The sequence below is a fragment of the Schistocerca piceifrons genome, chromosome 2, assembly GCF_021461385.2.
Source record: "Schistocerca piceifrons isolate TAMUIC-IGC-003096 chromosome 2, iqSchPice1.1, whole genome shotgun sequence".
Taxonomy (NCBI): domain Eukaryota; kingdom Metazoa; phylum Arthropoda; class Insecta; order Orthoptera; family Acrididae; genus Schistocerca; species Schistocerca piceifrons.
Window position 1 is genome coordinate 375,218,034 of NC_060139.1, and position 19,592 is coordinate 375,237,625.

Genomic DNA, 19,592 nt, shown 5'->3' on the forward strand with positions numbered 1-19,592 from the left:
ACATAATTTTCCGAAATTTGATATTTGAATGAAGAAGTCTTGGTTGCAAATTATTCTTTTATTAACAACGCGTTTCACTTTCTTAGTACGTCTTCAGATTATCTTACAATTTTCCTGTCACAAAATATCAAAAACAATAAAACGACTATTTGCTAGACTAAAGAATGCATCGACTCCGATGCTTCACTGTAGCACACACGCGATTTATTGTTTTTAATACGTTGTAACAGGAAAATTCTAAGATAATCTGAAGATGTCCGCGAAGGCGAAACGCGTCGTTAATAAGTTCCAACCAACGTTGTTTTAATGCATGTATTCTATATACGGTTGCTGTACCAGACGGCCTAATGCAGCGCATGAAATTTGAAAAATTCCTTTGCCAAAGAAGATGAAGTAAATATTCCAGAATTCGAATCAAAAATAGCTGCCAACGTGAGGAACTTCGGTGTAGCCAAGGAGCTTAAATCATCTACGAGGGCTATCCACAAAGTACATTACGTTTTGGAATTAAAAATAAATAAAGAATTGGAATTTTTTTTTATTATATACAGATGAAAGCCACACTTAAATAATACTTTTCTACATAGTTGCCATTTAAATTAAGGCACTTATCGTAGCGATGGACGAGCTTGGAAATTCCTTCATCGTAAAATTCGGCCGCCTGAGCCTTCAACCACGTGGTTACCTCCTTTGGGACAGAAAAGGTGTGATTTTTGTGGATTTCCTGGAAAGAGGCACTACAATAAACTCTCAAAGGTATTGCCAAACTCTGCACAACCTCAGAAGAGCAATACAAAACAAGCGCAGGGGAAAGTTGGGCTCAAAGATCTTGCTGATTCACGACAACGCCCGGGCCCACACGGCAAATGCCACTCGTGAAGTTCTCGAATCTTTTAAGTGGGAGTTGTTTCCTCATCCACTGTACAGTCCCAACCTGGCACCGAGTGACTTCCACTTATTCCCAGCAATGAAGAAGTGGTTGGCTATGCAGCGTTTTGATGACGACGCACAGCTTCAAGAAGAGGTAACCACGCGGTTGAAGGCGCAGCCGGCCGAACTTTACGACGAAGGAATTTCCAAGCTCGTCCATCGCTACGATAAGTGCCTTAATTTAAATGGCAACTATGTAGAAAAGTAGTGTTTAAGTGTGGCTTTCACCTGTATATAATAAAAACATTTTCCAATACTTTATTTATTTTTAATTCCAAAACGTAATGTACTTTGTGGATAGCCCTCGTAATAAAGGCTTCCTTTCAGAGAATGCTGATACAACAGCCTCATAATTCGCAATCATATACAAGAGATCGTTTTCCGTACCAAAAGCATGGAATATTGCACAGGTCGCACCAATACTCAAGAAGACAGCTAGGAGTAATCCGATGAATTAAAGACCCATATCACTGACGTCGATTAACAGCAAGTGTTTGGAACATATTCTCTGTTCTAACATTGTGAATTATCTTCAACAAAACGGTCTGCTAACATACAGCACGGATTGACGAAATATCTTTAGTCTCATGAAGTAATGACTGCTATTAACAGGGGTCCTCAAATTTATTCCATATTTCTGTATTTCCGGAAGGCTTTTGACATTTTCTCACAAGTGACTTACAATGAAATTTCGTTCCTACGGAGTAACACGTCGTGATTTTGTATCAGTAAGATCACAGAACGTAGTAATCGACGGAAAATCATCGAGTAAAACAGAAGTGATATCCGGCGTTCCCTAAGGAAGTGTTATACGCCCTCTGTTGTTCCTAATCTACTCGTACATAAACGATTTGGCATATAATCTTAGGTCGTTAGCAGATGATACTGCCATTTACCGTCCAGAAAAGTCATCAGAAGATCTAAAGCAATTGCAAAACGGCACGATATCTACATCTTGCGGATAAGTTACAATGGTCTCTGAATGAGGAAAAATGTGACAGCTTTCACATTAGTACAAAAAGAAACAAGTTGACCACCGACATCAGTAGGCGGTAGACTATTAATTTGAGTTTTATATGTACGGTTACAATGACGGAAAATTAGTTGTGCAACATAAACTAAAGTTGGCAGGAGTCTTTCTACATCTGAAATGTGATGTGTATTCGAATTTCGCGTCAATCGCATAAGAGTGGCACTAGTAGCGCCACTATAAGGATACAAAAATACACGATGTAACAGTCATGAGCGTTAGTTACGTTTGAGATTCGACGTGACGAATTGATGTCAGTCAAGACTGCCTTTAAAGGCAAAGACAGGTCACTATCATCACCTTACCGAGTTTCAACGAGGTCGTATAATAGAAGCTGGATTATGTTCCTTCTGCGATATTGCAGAAAGATTTGGCAGAACCGTAGCCACCGCTCATGATTGCTGGCATCGGTGTTCACGAGAATGTTCGGTGCAAGAAGACCGGGCTCCAGACGGCGACGTGGCACTACCAAGAAGCAAGATCACGGTGTTCGGGGTATGGCATGGCATATCGTACTGCACCTGCAGCAATTTCAGCACCCCAGTGACACAACGAACTGGTACAAATCGGTTACTTCAGAGACAACTCCGATCCAGACGCCCTGCAGCGTGCATCCACTGATCCCAAACCACCGCCATTTGAGACTTCAGTGGTGTCAAACGAGAGCTCTTTGCAGGGCAGGGCGGAGGTCTGTTGTGGTTTCTGCTGAAAGCTGGTTCTGCCTCGGTGCCAGTGATGGCCGTGTGTTAGAAGGAGGCGATTTGAGGGCCTGCAGCTAACCTGTTTTTGTGCTAGACACATTCGTCCTACACCTGGAGCTACGGTCTGGGGTGCAATTTCGTATGGCAGGAGGATCGCTCTCGCCGTTATCCGACGTACCCTCACTGCAAATTTGCCTCGTCACTCTGGTGATTCGAACTGTTATACTGCTATTAATGAGAAGCATTCTAGAGGGTATTTTCCAACAGGATAATTCCCCCATAAATACTGCTTTTGTGACCTAACGTGCTCTACAGAGTGTCGACATGTTGATTTGGCCTGTTCCGTCACCAGACCTGTCTCCAATAGAGCACATATGGGACATTATTGGATTACAACTCCAGCGTCATCCACGATCAGTATTAACTGTTCCCGTGTTGATCGAGCAAGTTTAACAGACATGGAACTCCGTCCCACAAACTGACATTCGGCACCTGCACAGCACAATGCATGCACTTGTGCATGCTTGCATTCCACATTCTGGCAGTTACATCGGTTATTAATGTACCAGCATTCCACATTTGCAATGGATTATCTTACGCTTACACTAACCTGTGATTCTGCAATTTAATCACTTAAATACGTCACACTGACAAACGTGTTCCCGAAATTTCACGACTCTACATTAATTATTTTTTGGCGTTCCAATTTTTTCCGTCAGTGTATACAGGGTGGTCCATTGATAGAGACCGGGCCAAATATCTCACGAAATAAGCATCAAACGAAAGAATTACAATGAACGAAACTCGTCTAGCTTGAAGGGGGAAACCAGATGGCGCTATGGTTGGCCCGCTAGATGGCGCTGCCATAGGTCAAACGGATATCAACTGCGTTTTTTTAAAATAGGAACCCCCATTTTTTATGACATATTCGTGTAGTACGTAAAGAAATATGAATATTTTAGTTGGACCACATTTTCGCTTTGTGATAGATGGCGTTGTAATAATCACAAACGTATAAGTACGTGGTATCACGTAACATTCCACCAGTGCGGACGGTATTTGCTTCGTGATACATCAGCCGTGTTAAAATGGACCGTTTACCAATTTCGAGAAAGGTCTGTATCGTGTTGATGTATGGCTATTGCGATCAAAATGTCCAACGGGCGTGTGCTATGTATGCTGCTCGGTATCCAGGACGACATCATCCAAGAGTCCGGACCGTTCGCGTGATAGTTACGTTATTGAAGGAAACAGAAAGTGTTCAGAGACTTGTGAAACGTCACCCAGGACCTGCAACAAATGATGATGCCCAAGTAGGTCTTTTAGGTGCTGTCGCGGCTAATCCGCACATCAGTAGCAGACAAATTGCGCGAGAATCGGTAATCTCAAAAACGTCGGTGTTGAGAATGCTACATCAACATCGATTGCAAAAAATGGTTCAAATGGCTCTGAGCACTATGGGACTTAACATTTGAGGTCGTCAGTCCCCTAGAACTTAGAACTATTTAAACCTATCTAACCTAAGGACATCACACACATCCATGCCCGAGGCAGGATTTGAACCTGCGACCGTAGCGACCGCTCGGCCACACTAGCCGGCAACATCGATTGCACCTGTACCATATTTCTATGCACCAGGAATTGCATGGCGACGACTTTGAACTTAGTGTACAGTTCTTCCACTGGGCACAAGAGAAACTACGGGACGATAACAGATTTTTTGCACGCGTTCTATTTAGCGACGAAGTGTCATTCACCAACAGCGGTAACGTAAACCGGCATAATAGGTACTATAGGGCAACGGAAAATCCACGATGACTGCGACAAGTGGAACATCAGCGACCTTGGCGGCTTAATGTATGGTGTGGCATTATGGAAGGAAAGATAATTGGCTCCCATTTTATCGATGGCAATCTAAATGGTGCAATGTATGCTGATTTTCCACGTAATGTTCTACCGATGTTACTACAAAATGTTTTACTGCATGACAGAATGGCAATGTACTTCCAACATGATGGATGTCCGGCACATAGCTCGCGTGCGGTTGAAGCGGTATTGAATAACTTATTTCATGACAGGGGGATTGGTCGTCGAAGCACCATACCATGGCCCGCACGTATCGGATCTGACGTCCCCGGATTTCTTTCTGTGGGGAAAGTTGAAGGACATTTGCTATTGTGATCCACCGACAACGCCTGACAACATGCGTCAGCGCATTGTCAATGTATGTGCGAACATTACGAAAGGCAAACTACTCGCTGTTTAGAGGAATGTCGTTACACGTATTGCCAAATGCATTGAGGTTGACGGACATCATTTTGAGCATTTATTGCGTTAATGTGGAATTTACAGGTAATCACGCTGTAACAGCATGCGTTCTCAGAAATGATAAGTACACTAAGGTACATGTATTACATTGGAACAACCGAAATAAAATGTTGAAACGTACGTACGTTCTGTATTTTAATTTAAAAAACCTACCTGTTACCAACTGTTCGTCTAAAATTGTGAGCCATATGTTTGTGACTATTACAGCGCAATCTATTACAAAGCGAAAAAAGTGGTCCAACTAAAAAATTCATATTTCTTTACGTACTACATGAATATATAATAAAAAAATGGGGGTTCCTGTTTTAAAAAAAACGTAGTTGACATCCGTTTGACCTATGGCAGCGCCATCTAGCGGGCCAACAAGCTAGACAAGTTTCGTTCTTTGTAGTTTTTTCGTTTGACGCTTATTTCGTGAGATATTTGGCCCGGTCACGATCAATGGACCACCCTGTATATTCAGGAGATGATACTGTTTTCTCTCGTCTAGTAAAGCCATCAGAAGATCCAGTCTAGTCATCTATGTGATACGAGAAGTGTCAATAATCTCTGAATAAGGAAAAGTGTGCTGTCATCCACATCAGTAGTGAAAGAAAGCCGTTGTGCATCGGCAGCAGTAATCGAGAGACTGTTAATATGTGTTTTGTACGTACAGTTATCTCAATTTAGACACTAAAATGGAAATCTGTAAATGCCAAACAGGAAAGGAAGGTGTATCACGAATACTGTCGCACACGGGTACGTTTAGGCTGAGGCGACTGACCGGAGCTGCACATGCCGCGGTAGATGACGCGCAGCGGCTGGCGCGTGCTGCACGCCTCTCGGCGCAGCTCGCACTCGTTGCCGTAGGAGCGGCCGTCGGAGGCGCAGACGGGCGACGCGTCCGGCGCGCAGGCCTCGCCGCAGCGGCACACGGGCCGCCGCTCCTCGTCCAGCTGGCACCACTCCGTCTCCAGGCAGCGCACGCTCGCGCACGGGTCTGCAACACACGCGCACTCCTTAGCACCTGCAAAACCTCCTAATAGCACCTTACAGCTACCGAACTCCGCCTCACAGTGTCACGCGACATTCGTTTCGAAACACTGAAAAGCTTCTTTCGTTTCGTTCCGGAACTTCCATGGCGAAATTCCGAGACCTACTTACTGGTTCGGTATGCACTGATACCGTTCTGCGGTGCGCGAGCTAAATTTCGAGACGTGCTACACTGCACATTAACTTCGGAACGTTTGCTGCAAATGTCACTAAGAAGCATCTCGGAAATACGAGAAGATCAGCCAAGCGATTGTTCTACGAACACTACATTCCATCGCATTTCATCATTTTCACATTTCGCTGTATCTGCAGCTTCGTGGCAATGACTTCCAAATTCCATTTGCACAGAATTTGGCAAGATATCCCTCAGAAGGACGTCCAAAACTCTATCAACTAATGACAAACCGAATAACTGCTTGCATAAGGGCTAGATGAGGACCAGCACGTTACTGACTTGCTCAGTTTGTGTTCTTTCTCCTGAACAAATAATCCACTTTTTCTGAAACTGTAACGATTTATTTGTCTGTACAGTTACATTACATCTACCGATTTCGGTCCCATTTAGATAAAATTTTGTTTAAGAGAAAACCATCGTTTAGAAATCACGAGCAAGTGAATCTTCGCAATGGGCACTAATCGTCACTTGAAAATCCACATCGACTCAAAGAGGTGGATAAGCGAATATACTTTGGACGTTTGGTGCAAGTTTTCAAGATCCTCGTCATTAATCCCTGTTTTACTGGTGGGAATCTATATACATTCAAATATCTCTCGTTCCTACGATAAACGGTAATTGGAAAACATCCCACTGGACATAAAGAAGAGTGGTACTAACATCACGGATGTCCCTTTCATTCCACACATGTAATGACAATCCCTCCGAAGGAAACATTTGGAGACCACTGCAACGGTCGTTCAGGAAGATGTGACGTATATCTACAGACAAACAAATGATTACTTTTTCGGACGAATCGGATGAGTTATTCATGACAAAGAGCTTCACAAATTGAGCAAGTCAGTAATGCGTTGGTTAATCTCTGCCTTATGCAAGCAGCTATTATGCGTTGGTTCACCTCTGGCCCTTATGCAATCATTTATTCGGCTTGAAATTGATTGTTGGATGTCCTCTTTCGTATATCGTGCCAGTTTCTCTCCAATTGGCACGTAAGACCGTCAAAATACCGAGCTGGTTGCAGGAACCTGCCCATAATGCTCCAAACGCTCTCAATTGGGAAGAGAGCCGGCTCCCGTGCTGGAAAAAATAGGATTTGACCTAGAATTTCACTGACTGGAGTAGTATTATCTTCAGTGATACGTCCCCTTCGAACTGAGCCACGATGACCAGTGAATACGAGTCTGACGCCCCGGACACCGATCATATACCAAGCTGACTGTCGCCCACCATATGGTCTCTGTTGTCATTTCTTTTCATAGTAGGACAACTTTGGTTGTCCTCCAGGTGCTTGCCAAACTCCACCTTGGCCAACAAGTTCGCCGTATCTCTCCCCAATTGAGAATGTTTGGAACATTATGGGTAGGGCTCTCCAACCATCTCGGGATTTTGAAGATATAGTTCGTAGTTGCACAGAATTTGGCAAGATATCCCTCAGCAGGACGTTAAAAACTATCAACTAATGATAAACCGAATAACTACTTGCATAAGGTCAAGATGTGGACCAGCACGTTACTGACTTGCTCATTTTTTCTTCTTTCTCCTGAATAAATAATCCAGTTTTTCTGAAACTGTAACAGCCGGCCTCTGTCGCCGTGCGGTTCTAGGCGCTCCAGTCCGGAACCACGAGGCTGCTAGGGTCACAAGTTCGAATCCTGCCTCGGGCATAGTTGTGTGTGATGTCCTTAGGTTAGTTAGGTTTAAGTAGCTCTAAGTCTAGGGGACTGATGACCTCAGATGTTAAGTCCCATAGTGCTAAGAGCCAGTTTTTTGAAACTGTAACAATTTATTTGCCTGTAGAGTTCAAAATGGTTCAAATGGCTCTGAGCACTATGGGACTTAACAGCTGTGGTCATCAGTCCCTAGAACTTAGAACTACTTAAACCTAACCAACCTAAGGACATCACACACATCCATGCGCGAGGCAGGATTCGAACCTGCGACCGTAGCAGTCGCGCGGTTCCGGACTGCGCGCCTAGAACCGCGAGACTACCGCGGCCGGCCGTCTGTAAAGTTACGTCTCATCTACCGATTTCGGTCCCATTTAGATAATTACTTCGTGGTGTGTCGTTTATTTGTCGTAGAGTATATATATTGCGATGGTCACAGTGAATTAACAGAATGATTAAAAATACTAACATTCTCAGCCTGCACAGGAAATATTGCTCATACAAGCGAAATAATGTATATTTCAGAATTTGGAGAAAGATTCATTATCGAATAGGTATAGAGACAATAGTTCAAGAACTCGACAAACCAGTGCACAAAACATCCCCGCCTAGGTGTGCAGATCTTGTAGATGTGAAGCAATATTAACGGGAGAATAAAGGTTTCAAATATACGGGGTGTTCAAAAAGTCTCTCCACAGTGCCGTATGATTGTCAGCTGCGCGTGCCGTATGATTGTTGGCCTGCCTGGGTTACTTCCCTTCAAGTGGACTCTTCCAACATTCCACTGTTTTGTTTATCTCAGCCAGCGTCAGTAGTATCGTTGGTGTGTGTCGTTACGTGTTGACGTGAACGTTTAAGTTTAGTTCGTTTCTTTCGTTTTTGTCACTGTTAAAATGCTGACAATTGAAGAACGTGTGTTTTTAGCCGAACAAGCGTTCAAAGCTGGCGGTAAATACACAGTTTCAGCTCGTCAAACATTTAATTCAGTTTTCCTGGACACAACACTCCCACATCGCGATACTGTACGAGATTTGATTAACAAATTTCGAAGTACGAGTTCAGTGACAGATGCACCGAGAAGTGGTCGTCCTAGCGTTTTGTCTGAGGATAAACTACTCTATATTTCCGATAAAATGTCCATGAGTCCGAACAAGTCAATAAGAAAATTCTCCCAGGAAATCGATATTAGTGTCGGCACACACAGTTGTAAGGAAAAAATTAGAACTTTTCCCATACAAAGTAACAATCGTGCAAGCACTGAAAAAATACTGATCATGGCAAGAGACTGCATTATAGTCGATGGTTCAAAAATTTCGTTCAACAAAATGGAAGGATATTCTTATTGAAACGTTTTTCACTGATGAGGCGTGGTTTCATTTATCCGGGCACATGAAATCGTAAAATTCTCGTATGTGGAGTACTGCAAATCCATTGTGTATTCATTAGGAACCACTTCATTCTGTGAAAATAAGAGTCTGGATTGCAATTTATAGTCGTCGGATTGTGGGTCCCGTATTTTTCAACGAAACAACAAACGCACAACGATAATGCAGTGATATTCTGTACCCATTCATAGGAAAACTTGTGTTAAGTGAAATACTTAACGCTTATTAACAAGATCGTACAAGCGCGCATACAGCTCGCGTTTCATTGTCACTCCTTGCTGATGGTTTTGGTTATCGCATAATTTCACAAGGACTTTGGTCTCCACGATCGCCTTACCTAACACCACCTGATTTTTTCTTCTGGGGTGCATCGAAAGCAACTGTCTTTAAAAACCGTCCAAAATCAATCAATGAATTGAAAACTCCAATATCCACTTTCACTGCTCCTGTTACAGAAGAAATGTTACATGTTGTGTTTGAAAACATGATTAGACGGATTGAATTGTGTATTCAACAACAAGGGAGGGGGGGGGGGACACTTTCAACATTTAATGTGAAAATTTGTAAGTAAAAATGAATATTCAATAAATTAATAACTTGTATTTCACTGACTTTCATTTCGGTATGTTCACTGCGGCGTACGGCAAGCGCGGCTAACCATCATATGGCACTGCGGGGAGACTTCTTGAACACCCCGTAGTTTAGTGGTCATTAATGCATATTCCAAATTCGCCGGGGCCTTACTTGCAAAAACAAAATACTGTAAAAAAATGGAGGGGGCGGAAATCAGCTGTCGTTTATAGTCCAATAAAGTGCTCGACTATAAAACCTTGGAAAATGATTTGCAAGATGTAACGGGACATCCTTCTCTAGCAGTACTTTTCCTGAACAGTAGCTGTCGATACTAGTATTATTTTTCGAATTTTGGTCAGGTAACTATTATCACAGATGCTTTTCTGAAAACTTTCATATAATTTTATACACAATATGTTATATTTCAAGCTAAAATTTACGAAAAAGAATTACTGTATTTTCGATCTTACAATCGATAAGTACTAGCTCTGAATGCTAGTTGAAATAATTTTTTTAGAAACATTTGAAATTACGAATTATTTGACACAATTAAAATTTCTATGATTACTTACGCATTGTAATACTGTTTACTTTGTTTATTTCTGAATTCATTTATCAAATAACAATCGAAATTAATAGAAATTCATTTGTCAAGAAAAATTATAAACGTTTTGGAATATGGTTATTACCGCAGAGTGGTGTAGTAGTAAACATGTCTCTGATGTGATAAGACGTGTTTTTGTATTTTGGGCGAACAATGTAATTTCGGTTTTGTTAATGTGAAAATTCAGTATTTTGGGCACGAATTGACCTCTCCGATTACGTCGCATTAGTGTTCGATGAGATTCATTTACGGCGATCTAGATGGCCAAATCGTTCACTCGAATTGTCCAGAATGTTCTTGAAATCAGTCGCGCACACTTGTTGCCCGGTGACGTAGTGCATTAGCATCCATAAAAATTGCATCGTTGTTCGAGAACATGGTCCATCAATTGGTGCAAATGGTCTCCAATTAGCCGAACATAGCTATTTCCGGTCAATGATCGGTTCAGTTTGACCAGAGGACCCAGTATATTCCATGTAAACACAGCTGACACCATTATGGACGACCACCATCTTGCACAATGTCTTCGTGACAACTTGGTTCCATGGGTTTGTGGGGTCTGCGCCGCCATCGAATCCTACTTTCAGCTCTTACCACCTGAAATCTGGGCTCGTCTGAGCAGGCCACGGTTTTCCAGTCAGCCTTGCGGCGTAGCCGAGCGGTCTTATGCGCCTCGTCACGGTCTGTGCGGCTGCCACCGTCGGAGGTTCGAGTCCTTCCTCGGCAATGAGTGTGTGTGTGTTGTCTATAGCGTAAGTTTGTTTAAATAGTGTGTAGGGTTAGGGACCGATAACCTAAGTAGTTTGGTCCCATAGGATCTTCCCACAAATTTCAAATTTTTTCCAGTAATCTAGGGTCCAACCGATGTGGTCAAGATCCCAGGAGAGGTGCTGAAGGCGACATCGTGCTGTTAGCAAAGGCACTCACATTGGTCGTCTGCTGCGATACCACATTAAAGTTCGCCGATCTGACCTATAAGATACGTTCGTCGTACGTCCCACGTTGAATTCTGCGGTTATTTCATCCAGGGTTGCTTGTTTGTTAGCACTGACAAATCTACACAAATGCCGCTGCTCTCGGTCGTTTAGTGAGGGCCACGGGCACTGCGTCGTTCATGGTGAAAGGTAATGCCGGGAAGATTGGTATTCTCGGCACACTGTTGACACCATGGATCTCGGAATATTGATTTCCGGAATGTAATGTCACATGCGTCTAGCTCCAACTACCATTTCGTGTTCAAAGTCTGTAAATTTCTGTCGTGCGGAAACCTTGTCACAAGGATCACTTGTGTACAAACGACAGCTTCACCAATGCTCTGCTCTTTTGTACTTTATGTACGTGATACTACCGCCATCTGTGTGTATGCATATTGCAATACGGTGGCTTTTGTCACCTCAGCGTAATCTAGATGTAGATGTAGAAAATATCAAAGCTGGCGGACGTGTATCCGACTACAGTTCACATTCTTCAGTCCACCAGCTGCAGTCTGAACATTCTCGTCTGTGACCCTTTGTACACCCCACCGTGCGTACAGCCGGTGGTTCGCGCTGTGCTTGGTGCAGCCAGCAGCGATTCGGCACCCCGCGGCGGCTGCCACCTGTTGCTCCGCGACGCGACAGCCACTCTGGTAGAGGGCCATTTCCTCGATGAGAATGGGCGCCAATATGCGGCCCGGCCTGTGCGAAATAAACTGTCACGGGGCGGCGGCAGCTGTGGCGGAGGAAGCCGGTGGGGCCGTTGACAACACAGGTGTATCCACCAGCTTATATCTGGTCCACAGAGTGCCTTCCAGCTACGCGAAGGCACAGTTTATTCTTGGTTATCCCTCTCTTTCACCAGAAACGACAACACGACTAATTTAGTATCGATACATTTAAAACAGTATACATTTTATTCGTTATTAATATTTACAGCTTTCACCAAACATTTGGGTGAATGCGACAGGAGTGTAATTATGCTACAGACTCTGCATCAGTCTCTACAGATACGGGGAGTTTCAGATACGACATTTTTCTCTGCAACCCATAAAATATTAAGTGAAAAGAATAGTTATTTAGACAGTTAAGCCGCGCGGGGTAGCTGAGCGATCTTAGGCACCTTGTCACGGTTCGCGAGGCTCCCCCGTCGGGGGTTCGAGACCTCCCTCGGGAATGGGTGTGCGTGTCCTTAGTGTAAGTGAGTTGAAGTTAGATTACGTAGTGTATAAGCTTAGGGACTGATGACCTCAGCAGTTTAGTCCCATAAGACCTTACCACAAACTTACAAATTTTTCCTAGACAGTTAAATGTAGAAAAGGCTACCGAATTATGAACACAGATTAGCTATTTTAGAGAGAATTACAGAAACCAATTACACTTTCTAACATTATTTTTTCTATCATGTACCTGGCGTATGGGTTGGTGCAAAAGCGTTTTTCATCGCCCCGGTTCCCATAAGTCCTGAGTATAGACGTTGACTGTGTATATTGTATAACAGACACAGTCCCTTAGACTGTTCAGAGATGTCACTAAACCTGCCCAAAGATGTAAACAACCATGCATGAGCAGCGCCTACCAGACGGAGGGGGTCCGAAAGCTGATCAGTTCTATTCATTCTACCAGGTAGGAGGTACACAGCTCGTGTTGTCTGTAATTCAACCATGCCTAGGCGGTCAGTACCCCGGTTCGATAGCGCCCGCATTGTTACTTTGTGCCAGGAAGGGCTCTCAACAAGAGAAGTGTCCAGGCGTCTCGGAGTGAACAGAAGCGATGTTGTTCTGACATGGAGGGTATACAGAGAGACAGGAACTCTCGATAACATGCCTCGCTCAGGCCGCCCAAGGGCTACTACTGCAATGGATGACTGCTACCTAGGGATTATGACTCGGAGGAAAGCTGACAGCAACACCATGTTGAATAATGTGCAGCCACAGGACGTCGTGTTACGACTCAAACTGTGCGCAATAGGCTGCATGATGCAGCATCTTTGCAACCACGGCACCGTGCAGCGCGGTACATATGAATCCAACAACATGCCGAATGGACCGCTCAGGATTGGCATCACGTTGTCTTCACCGATGAGTGTGCATATGCCTTCAACCACACAACCGTCGGAGACGTGTTTGGAGGCAACCCGGTCAGGCTGAACGCCTTAGAGACTCTGACCAGCGAATTCAGCAAGGTTGAGGCTTCCTGCTGTTTCGGGATAGCATTTTGTGGGGCCAACATACGCCGCTGGTGGTCACGGAAGGCACCGTAACGGCTGTACGTTACGTGAATACCATCCTCCGACCGATAGTGCAACCATATCGGCAGCGCATTGGCGAGGAATTCGTCTTCATGGAGGACAATTCGGGCCTCCATAGTGCACATCTTGTGAATGACTTCCTTCAGGATAATGACATCGCCCGACTAGAGTGGCCAGCATGTTCTCAAGATATGAACGCTATCAAACATGCCTGGGATAGACTGAAAAGGGCTGTTTATGGACGACGTGACCCACCAACCACTCTGAGGGATCGACGCCGAATTGCCGTTGAGGGCCGTCCACGGTGGCCGTGCGGTTCTAGGCGCTTCTGTCCGAAACCGCGCAACTGCTACGGTCGCAGGTTCGAATCCTGCCTCAGGCATGGGTGTGTGTGATGTCCTTAGGTTAGTTAGGTTTAAGTAGTTCTAAGTTCTAGGGGACTGATGACCTAAGATGTTGAGTCCCATAGTGCTCAGAGCCATTTTTGCCGTTGAGGAGTGGGACAGTCAGGACCAACAGTGCCTTCATGAACTTGTGGATAGTATGCCACGACGAATACAGGCATGCACCAATGCAAGAGGACGTGCTACCGGGTATTCGAAGTACCGATGTGTACAGCAGTCTGGATCACCAACTCTGAAGGTCTCGATGTGTGGTGGTACAACACGCAATGTGTGGTTTTCATGAGCAATAAAATGGCGGAAATGATGTTCATCTTGATCTCTATTCCAATTTTCTGTACCGGTTTTGGAACTCTCGGAACCGAGGGGATGCAAAACTTTTTTTGATGTGTGTATATTCTGTTTATAAAAGTCTGCCAACGCTGTAGTAACTTTTCGATTATAGGACTGTAGAAATCTGTGATTTTGAGACGAAGAACTCTCGAGCCATGTTCGGAGCGCATTTTCATCCGGAAAGGAAGACGGTTATTTGAGAGGGAGCGGAAAGATGAAAATATGAGGGTGCAAAATCAGATGAATAAGGAGGGTGCGAAATGACTTACCAACCAAACTCCTCTATTGTGTTTTTTTTGTCACTCTAGCAGAATGCGGGCGGAAGTTAGCGCGGGTAGGCATCACTCGCCGCAGTCTGCATGGTTGTTGTTCTTGGACTGCGTCTGCAAGACGTCTCAGTTGTTGAGCCGGCCGCGGTGGTCTAGCGGTTCTAGGCGCGCAGTCCGGAACTGCGCGACTGCTACGGTCGCAGGTTCGAATCCTGCCTCGGGCATGGATGTGTGTGATGTCCTTAGGTTACTTAGGTTTAAGTAGTTCTAAGTTCTAGGGGACTGATGACCACAGATGTTAAGTCCCACAGTGCTCAGAGCCATTTTTTTCAATTGTTGACAGTAAATGTCAGGAGTGACGGTTGTACCTCGGGGAAGCAATTCGTGGTAAACCATTCCATTGCTGTTCCACCATATGCATAACATTACCTTTTGTTAATGCACGCACGTCTAATGTTAGCATAAAGGCACCATTTCTTGTCACCGGCAACAACAAAGGATAGGAATGGTCGGTCGGTGTTATTGTTGAAGACGAGCAACCAGAGAAGCATATACGGCTTCCGCTGGCTTTTGTGATTTTGGCTCAGAGCATGTGATACCCATACAACCGCTTTTGTATCTGCCCCACAGCATGCAAATGTCGCATGATGGTGGAAAGATCACAGTTCATCACATATGCTAGTTCTCCAGTACAATGACGCGAATCATACTGGATTAATGCTTTCAAACGATCTTCATCAGACCATGAAGGTCTTCCTGAATGTGTAGAGTCATTAACGTCAATAAGATCCTCCTTAAAACGAGAAAAAATTTTCTTGCCTTGTTCTGTCCAGTGGCATTATTCCCATACACGACGTAAATGTTTCTTGCTGCCTCCGCTGTGTCACCCTTCTATTATACTCAGACAGAAGAATATGTCGGAAATGTAGCGATTTCTCGACCTGACACTTCATTTTCTAGCGTCCACAGGTACACTCACTATCTCCAGGCGACAAAATGACGCTATGTAAACTCAGGTAGTTACAATAAGCTACTAATAATAAATGACAACTGATGAATTAACCCATAGAAACCAGAGTAACAACATGAGAAACGAAAACTCTACGAACTTATCCGCCAACCTAATATTTAAGCCATCTGAGTAAAAATCAATTAAAATAAAATTTTTGTCACTTTCAGTTACGGAGCTAGAAGTGTTGTAACTTTTAGGCGTGGCTGCAACATGCTGTACGTAATTGACTGTGCTCAGAAGGATGTGATGTTGGAATGTTGACATAGGTGAGGTGTTGAAACATGAATGCACGACTGAGTGCGCCTTCTAAACGACTTGCGGACGAAATATAAAGCTTCTGATACACGTAACGAGAAGTTTACTCTCTGCGCTGTTTGAAGTCATTTGGGATTGTGGGTTCTGTGACACTAACACGATGCTTTAGATATGCCCATAAACAGAAATCCACTGGTGTTAGCGAGCGTGCAGGTCATTCCTAAGGATCATGGCCGGCGTCCTAACTAGTTTCTAGGAGACCAGTAGATCTTACGATGACCTGCAGTGTTTAACCACCTCTATGTCTTTACCTGACATATTACTGTAACTAAAACGGCTCTTTTCAGTGCTCCGAAGACTTGAAAATGACATCCTCCACAGCAAGCAAACAAGTTATAATAGGAAAAGCACCAAATAGGAAAAGACATTAATTACCGATATCCTGTTTCCTGTCATTTTGTTATAACAAATCGCAGCAAAAATGCCGCGCTTTCGGTTTATATTAAATGTTCCGCTGCTTTTAAATGGCCTATAATCATTGCATGTCAGTTACAACTTGAAAGCCTCGAAATACAGACTTCATCCGCAAGGGACTTAGACCAATATGGCATTTCCTATTTTACACTTGGGACGTATATAGCGATCTGCAGCTCATCGGCCACGTCCTTCTCCGAGCTGCAAAATACTAAAACGTCTGATTCTGCGTTTCATGTTTGGAATAAACCTGAGAATCTACTTTATTCTCGGAATTTCGGGGAAGATTCTCAGAATCACATGAATAAAGTGAGCCAGAGAACATATTTCACCTAAGAATACACTCACCTTCAGTAAAAGTCTGGGGGGAGTTGCTCAACGGGAAGAACATTCTCCGGTTTTGTATGAGCAGAACTAGACAAGTTTCTCACAAGCAGATAAAATTCTTGAAGTGAGTTCTGTAGCATACTTCAAGCTCAGTATTTTTGCTGAGATTAAGTTTTACCGAGATTTTTGCTAAAAATGGCAGAATTATGTTGCTCGGAAGGCAAAACGGATATACTTAGCCCAAAGAAATACTGAAGACAGAAACTATAGAAGTTTATACAGGTTTAAGAATAAAAACATTATTTGGATTACTCCTTTCCCGGAGATTATGAAGGACGAGCGGGCGACCTTTCAGACGAAGCGAAAATGAAAACATTTTCTGCGCTATTTAGCAGACCCAAGTTTTCAAACTGAAGGAGAAGATGTACGTGTACATCAAACAACTGTGTAACTGACATTTTCAGATGTTCTTCATCATATTTTCTCACAGCATAAATCATATTTTTTGTGCTAGAAGTAAGTGTAAGGATCAAAAAAGGTTATAACTGGATTATTACAAACATAGCGATGTGCTGATTGTAACGAAACCACGAGGGCTACCGTTAAAGTATTTGACACGTGATCGGACCTTTATGCATCATATTTAACCAAAACCATCTCTTGTTAGAAAACTCTGACAGAGTTCCTGTTTGGAGTGGGTGAAAATGCGACATGTCCTTGTGTTACTTAGCTTCAATAACAATAAAAGCTTCCCAGAGTTCGAAATTCATTTCCATAAACTGTCCGTGTGTCATCTTAATGATTTGTTGCCACTCATAAAACTAAAATCGAAATGGAGTGTCTTTCTTCCGAAACACACTGTTGCAACATCCATATTTGTACACTGAATAGTTTGCCTATTTGTGCGAGTTGAATGAAATGTAAGATTACACTTGTATTATGTGTCGGACGCCGCAGACGACAAAAACCGAGAAACTTTCTCAAGGAGGGGAGGTAGTGAGTAAGAATTCTCTCGTGCGAAACTGAGAACTTTTCCAGGGAACGTATTCTTGCAGAGTTTCTTCTCCGTAGAATGTTCTCTTTTTTATTCATACGATACATTATGTAACATCCAGCACGACGGCAAATCAACACAACACGACACTATGTTCACATACGGACACTTCCATGGCTATTATGGTTCAAGGGGAAATGGAGTAACTATGGTTCAAATGGTTCAAATGGCTCTGAGCACTATGGGACTTAACAGCTATGGTCATCAGTCCCCTAGAACTTAGAACTACTTAAACTTAACTAACCTAAGGACGTCACACAACACCCAGTCATCACGAGGCAGAGAAAATCCCTGACCCCGCCGGGAATCGAACCCGGGAACCCGGGCGTGGGAAGCAAGAACGCTACCGCACGACCACGAGCTGCGGACTGAGAAACTATGCATGCGTGTTAAAGCTACGACACAAATGAAGCACAGAAAGTATTTGTACTGGGATTTTACGCGGCGTATTCTGAAAGTAAGATCCGATCGGTAGTGAAATGGAAACTACAGTGAAAATCAAAAGTATTTTATTTGCAATAGTTATCCACCCTTTCCAGCAACATCCATACATAGTTGCTGCTCCGTCTGAGGCATTTGTCGTAGCGTTGTACCAACACTCCAATACCATCGTCATAGAAGGCAGCCGCTGCACTTTCCATCGATTCTATACGCTGATCTGCAGTTCGTTGTTGTGCCAAAACGTCCTCATTGTCCCTGCAGAGTGCGACCGAGAACTGCCATGAAGAAGGAAATGCATGACTTACGTCGTGTGGGCTGCATCAAACCAGGCGGAATCTCTCACAGACACTCATACTTGGTGGGAGACATCTTTACGTGCTCACTGTGAGCGCAGAACTGAAAAGACGGAAGTGAGGCGATCAACGGGATTACTAGAGACACAGTCCAACACACCTATCAAACCTTTATCAGATGTTTACTGTGGTTTCCATTTCGCGACCGATCGGACCTTACTTTCGGAATACGCCACCTATTATTTCTCAGTCGTGAATGGAACAATAAGTCTTACGTACATTCTTAAATCTGTCAGAATGCCTCAAAGGGCCACTCTCTGCTTACTATCAGACAATGTCGCATTGTCAGCACTTGTCAGAATGGGGTTCCCTGTCGAAATGGCTTATACCATAGAGACGTCATTTGGACATTAACATATTGTTGTGAGACACAAAACTTCGAACTTATGCCTCGCAGCGGTCGCCAGCAGTCAACATCGTAAATAATGACCAGTTCCTACAAATTACGGTTCATCGTTACCTCAAAGAAACAATGGGAAGTATTGGTTTCGTAGTCAAGCTATAAAAAGCATATAAAAGCACACAAAAATGATAATAAAAGTTGGCGTCTCGTAGACTTTCCCGGCGTAATAACTGCTGATATTCTTCTCGAGTTCACAGCCGGATCACGTCGTCGCCCAGACACAATATTTCGGCGGACCAGCTGGCCGCCACCTTCAGGTGAGTTAGGAACTGAATTCCAGCCACAACGACGGAAACCTTTATACACCACGGACAGAGCACCGCGCGTGCGCGAGATGATGGGCAGCGCCTCCTGGCGGCAACTAGACACGCAGCGCGCCGGTGGGAAAAGAGCGAGTTGAATGAATTGTAAGATTACAGGTGTATTATGCGACGGATGCCGCAGACGACACACACTGAGAATCTTTCTCAAGAAGGAGGGGAGGTAGTGAGTAAGAACGATTAATCCCAACAGCACTAGTTAGAAGAATCCAATGACCGAAAAAAAGACCGTTGTTGTTTAATGTCGGACAAAATCGGTTTCCATATCTTACTTAGAGGAATACCTTTATCCCTGTTAAT

The 19,592-nt window shown here is 43.8% G+C and overlaps 1 pseudogene; it reads right to left on the minus strand.

Moving 5' to 3' along the window:
* Positions 1 to 19,592, minus strand: part of LOC124775409 — a 362,017-nt pseudogene that overhangs the window by 326,493 nt on the left and 15,932 nt on the right.